This window comes from Adiantum capillus-veneris, chromosome 9, assembly GCF_014529385.1.
Source record: "Adiantum capillus-veneris isolate H3 chromosome 9, ASM1452938v2, whole genome shotgun sequence".
Classification (NCBI taxonomy): domain Eukaryota; kingdom Viridiplantae; phylum Streptophyta; class Polypodiopsida; order Polypodiales; family Pteridaceae; genus Adiantum; species Adiantum capillus-veneris.
Genome location: NC_140939.1, coordinates 158085882 through 158092171, shown reverse-complemented (window position 1 = coordinate 158092171; position 6290 = coordinate 158085882). Strand labels below are relative to the sequence as shown.

Genomic DNA, 6290 nt, shown 5'->3' with positions numbered 1-6290 from the left:
TCATGCTCAATAGTAACTTAATTGATTGCCACTATCCACCAAGATCCCATTGCTTATGTCCATATGAAAAATGCATTTGAGTACAAGTCTCTTCTCATAATCTACATCATAGCAAGAAGAAGGTATCAATATGCATAACAAGCACTATGGGAGAATGGTGTTGTTACCGCACAACATTACCGCATAAGAGGAGAGAGAGAGCTGCAAGAAAGAGAGAGATTGTATGGTGCAGACCCGCTGGCGCGTTTCCCAGTTTTACCACGAGTATTACCGCATTTATTACCGCCATCATAACCGCCGAAATTACCGCACCCGGAAAAGAATCCAAGTGGCCCATTCCTCTCCCACTTTTCCCTTTCTATAAATCCGATTCTATTTTGTTACTTTTCAGAAATTGGTACCCCCTTTTTGCATGGAGTGTAAGAAATCCCATTCTCATTGGGATTTTTAGTACCTCTCTTCTCTTTGCTTGCCTCATCTATTGGTATGATTCTCCTACTCTAATCATTTGTACTCCATGAGATTCTATATCAAAAAATATTTTGTTTCCACTTCAAAATCTTATGTCAACTATGCATTCATATGGAAATGGCAAGCGAACGATGATCAAAATTGTATTGTCACCCCCTTTTTGCACGGAGTGTAAGAAATCCCATTCTCATTGGGATTTTTAGTACCTCTCTTCTCTTTGCTTGCCTCATCTATTGGTATGATTCTCCTACTCTACTCATTTGTACTCCATGAGATTCTATAAACAAAAATATTTTGTTTCCACCTCAAAATCTTATGTCAACTATGCATTCATATGGAAATGGCAAGCGAACGATGATCAAAATTGTATTGTCTTGCGTTCATAAACAAATAGCCCTTTTGTACAGCATAAGTAGAGAAAGAAGTAAAAATCCAAAAGATATTTATTAATTTTCATCCTCAAGGAGATCTCTACAAGTGCTTACATCCATGTCCAACCCCATGGTAGCTAAATCAACAAATAAATCTATTGATTCATCCTCTATAGCCTCTCCTATTGAATCATCATCATCCTCTCCATCCTCGTCCTCCTCCTCACTATGGTTGGTTATTGGGAATGGTTGGTTCTCCTCGACCTCAACTGCATCACCGTCATTGGCGTCTTCTTGAGATGGTATGGTGGGATCTTCCAAAGTCTCTATGTTCGTATCTGCAAAAATAGATCTGCGCCGTGGTGTGACGGGAATAACATACCATAGTCATCTTCGATACATAGAAGGCACATAAAACACATGTAGGTCATAGAGCAAACAACAACATGAATGTAGTTTTGTATGTATCATATAATGTTTTAGTGAGTTGCACATGGACTTTACCTGCTCACAACTACTACGTTGCACCGAGTTGTCGGTCTTCCCACGATGAAATTGCCCGGAGTCTACCATATAGAGTCCATTCTCATGTCTCTTAACCTCACCCGCAAACCATCGGCAGTCAAAGAGATATTTGTGAAATGTTCTGAAATCCACTTTGATTATCCTTTCTATTGTTCCACACTCCCTCACCTCTTGTGTTGTCGTGTCAAAGTTGCCCATAACTCCACTATCGTGAGTGGTTCGATGCTCATCTATCTTGCGGGTTCGAAAATGACGTCCTTCGGACCACATAGAGTTGAATGTGAAGGCCTACAAAAACCAATCAAGATAGATGAGAGAGAGAGAGAGGTGACACACATACACACACCCACACACACACACACTCGCCTACACACACTAAATACATTGAGTATATTACCCTGGGTAGACATCCTCGCGCGTACTCCCATTCTTTAGGGCTTATTTGTTCTCCTTGTGCCTTGGCCTTGGTCATGGCATTGTGTATCCACCCAACTGGAATTAGATCAGGGTATTTGTCAAGCTCTTTAGGAAAGGGAGGTGCTCGCCTACCGCCATGCGACCTCTTCCATGCTTCCCTCTCCCTTTCTCTCGTTGTACGCACCTCCACATACATATCCACCCATTTGCCCATGATGGGAGCATTGAGTAGACAATGGTTGTTGACTATGGCTTGAAATTCCCTATCCAAAATCAAGAGAGAACCTTTCCCACTTGGAATGTTTGCGTCTATTTTTGGATCCTCTTCCTCCATCTTTAAACGAGGCAATGATGGGTCTATTGTGAAAAGATATTGAGAGACATACACAAAAGCCTCTTGTACAATCCAACCCTCTGCCATGCTTGCCTGAACACATGTACATGAAACCATTAGTGATTAAAGTAACTAATAAAAAGCGTTGTGAATACAATCCAATCCTAATAAGGTTTAACGCTTAAGATCGATGAATACCTCTCGTTGTGATTGTAGCCTTACAAAGTCTTTCAAGGTCTTAAGGAACCTCTCAAGAAAGAACATCCACCTGGAGTGAACCACACCACAAATGGCTATCTCCTCAACAAGATGGAGCAATAGGTAAACTTGGCTAACAAGGATAGAACGTGGGAATGCATCCTCAATAGCACAAGTTGCTTCAATCGCTAGAAGTCGAGCTGTTGGAATGGCTGAAACTTCGATTTCTTTGGAACTCACAAACCTGTAACCAAAAAACCCTTCATAATCTTCATAGTAAAGTTAGTCTTCAAAGTAAAGTTTAGGAGGGAGGATCAAATGTTCTATACCTGACAACTTCTCCCACCTTGAATATTGCAGTCTTTACCTTCATGTCCGCAAATCCACTAATGCTAATTGGAAGCACAAACTATTGCACAAACAAAAAGACTTTTTAGTATCCAGAACCCTAAACCACATACACACACACTCACATATACACACACACACACATTACCTGAAGAATCTTGTGCCAATCATGGGATTTGAGCCCATACAGTTGTGTGGATCCTCCTTTCTTAGTTTTAGTGAAGGCACCCTTGAGCGAACGTATATAACCTGTTGGAGTATGGATGGATGCAATGACTTGTTTCATCCGCTCTTGATCCACCCTTGATAGAATCCAAGGTGCATTTGGAAGAACCATCTTCCCCCGAGGCCCCATGCGAGGTGTGGCCGAAGGAGGGAGCCTCCTTATGGCCCTCATGTCCTCTCTAGCCCCCAATGAATCTTTCTTGCCTACTATGTGATCCCATATAGCTTGCCCAACATTTTTGAACACATGCATTGGATCCAATAGGTGTTGGATTTTTAATGAAGCCCAATAGGGTAGTGATAAGAAAACAAAGTACCTAGACATACCCCTAGGTGGATCATTGGGAGGAGGCAATGTGTTGTGATGCTCGTTCCAATGTCTTTCCCAATCGTCCATGGTCCAATGGAGTGGCTCCATCCCATTGCACGGTGGAGCATAAGATGGATGTGTGGGCGGCAAGAAGCGATGATTATTGGGGTAGATCACCTTACCAAGTAGAGCAGGTCTCTCGATCTGTCACTAGTGAGGGTAAACAAGTTGGGCATGCCCTATGTCCAGATGTCGATAGTCCTACAAAAACAAAAGACATAACCGCATATAAGTGACCAATGCAACGACATTACAGAGCATCACAAAGTATAAGCTTACCAGAAATCTCTCCAAGCCCGGGGTAATCATGCATGGTCCACATGAGAATGCACTTGATCATTGTGCGCCGATCACGAAGTGGTCTTGATACATCAAAAACATCTATGCCGTTCCATAGCTCTTGAAGCTCTTCAATCAAAGGTGTTAAATACACATCCATGTTCTTCACCTTGTGTTTTCGTGGGACTAGAAGAGAGAGCAAAATGTTCCCCTTCTTGGTTGACTCCCATGGTGGAATGTTGTAGTTCACAACAACCACTGGCCAAGTACTCCATGAGGTAGACCGATGCCCAAATGGGTTTACCCCATCACTAGCCAGACCAAGCCTCAAGTGACGAGGCTCTTCTCTAAACTCCGGCCATGTCTGCTCAATGTGTTGCCATGCCGGCAAGTCAGCCGGCACTCTCATAACCCCATCGGTGGAGCGATTTGTCATATGCCATGTAAGAAGCTCGCTTGTTCCTTTGGTGCTGAACATGTGCTTGATGCGAGGAATGAGGGGGAAATGACGAAGAACCTTGTGAGGTATTGTGGTTCCTTGCATTCCCTCTTTGTACCTTGATTATCCACACTCCGGGCAAGCATCAAGCCCTGCATGTTCATTGCGGAATAGCACGCAATCATTGACACATGCATGTATGCGATCATAGTCCATCCCAAGCCCTGTCCACCACCTATCGTGGCTTCCTTCGATTTTCTGGAAGATGATTGCCTTTAGGCATCATCTTGCCTAATAGCCTATGACATAATTAAATAACACTTGTTATTGCATATAACCACGAAAAAAACTCACAACTAACACTTATTACACTTAAACGTACCTCAATAGTGCATCGACCCCTGCATTGCTCCATCCAAACATTGCTTGAATATTCAAGATCTCAAGAGACGCTTGTAATATGGAGTAGGAGCATCCCTCGTAAAGAGCGGTGTGTGCTGCCTCTAGCAATGAATCTTTGGTTTTTTGGGCGGCTTCTTCACATGCACACTCAGGCTCATACTCATTTGCTGCCTCACGTGCAAGAAGATCCTCAACCATATTGTGCAAATGATCTTCCTCCACCTCCATGTGGGGCGGGGTGGTGGGGAGATCCCCATATGTGGTGGATGTAGGATGCGCATGCGCTCGTGTGGACCCACCCACATCGGACGGTGGGTGTGACCCCCTTCCCATGACTGCTTCCTGGCGCAATCGCTATTCCGTCCTCCTCCCGCCTCCGCCCCCGATCACACTCCAATGGGGAGCGACATCAATGGATGCCAAAACCCTCGGATCGCTAGTTTCCATTCGAGCACATTTTCTCGGATCGTCCCATAGCCCATAATCATCCACGTGAGCCAAGCATATATGTCGAAGCCGTGCAATTGCACGCTTACATCGCGTACATGGACATGGTAATCGCTCGCTCAACCATGGAGTTCGTTCCGCGCCAACCGGCGGACCCACGTCATCCCAATCGTCTTGCACACACGACCATACACTAAATAAGAAAAAATTAAATAAGAAAAAGAAAAATCAAGAATGTTGGTACTGACATGACTGACACTCATTAAAGATAGAGCGGAGTGGGTACAAGAGGTCATGCAGTCGGCGGAACCTCAATGCCTCATCAGAGAGATTTCCGCGGTAATAATGGCGGTAATACCGGTGGTAACTGGCGCGGTAATATACGCGGAAATATTTCAGGCAAATTTTTTTATATAAAGGGGGCACCTGCGTGCCCCCACGAAATTGAATGCCAAAAATTCAAAATCGACCTCCTCTTCTGCGCGGGCTTGTTTCCCTCTCCATCTCCAAGCTCTCTCTCCTTCTCCCTCTCCATCTCCAACCTCTATTACTCTCTTCATCTCCATCCCCACCATATCCAAGCGACCGAGGTCACGAATGTAAGTGCTCAAACTCTCTCTCTTTCTTCTCGTTCTTCTACACACACACACAAACACATACACACACACACACATGCACACACACACACAATGCATACACATTGCACACACACACACAAACACATACACACACACACACAATGCATACACATTGCACACACACACACAATGCATACACACATGCATACACACACATGCACTAACATGCACACACACACACACAATTTTGTGCACAATCACACACTAATGCTTGCATTAGTGCGTGCATGCGTTACAAGCACACACTTATGCTTGCATTAGTGTGTGCATGCATTAGTTAGTTTTTAAACACTATTTTGTGTACAAATTACACACTAATGCCCCAGTAGTTAGTTTTTACACATTATTTTGTGCACAAATTACACACTAATGCCGCACTAGTTATTTTTTACACACTAATTCTCGTATTAGTGTGTGCATGCATTATACACACACGCATTAGTTAGTTTCTACACACTAATTTGTGTCCAAGCACACACTAATGCAAGCATTAGTGTGTGCATGCATTATACACACACTAATGCTTGCATTAGTGTGTGATTGTGCACAAATTATTGTGTTTTCACACACTATTTTGTGCACAATGCATGCATTATACACACACACACACACCAATGCTTGCATTAGTGTGTGATTGTGCACTAATTACTGTGTTTGCACACACTATTTTGTGCACAATCACACACTAATGCAAGCATTAGTGTGTGTGCATTAGTCTGTGCATGCATTAGTGTGTTTCCACACACTAATTTGTGCCCAAGCACACACTAATGCAAGCGTTAGTGTGTGCATACCTCTCTAAATGCACAAATTAGTGTGTTTGCAC

General features: G+C 43.5%; 1 pseudogene; it reads right to left on the bottom strand.

Moving 5' to 3' along the window:
* Positions 1 to 917: 917 nt before the first annotated feature.
* Positions 918 to 2382, bottom strand: LOC147451454 (uncharacterized; annotated as a pseudogene).
* Between the last annotated feature and the right edge of the window lie 3908 nt (positions 2383 to 6290).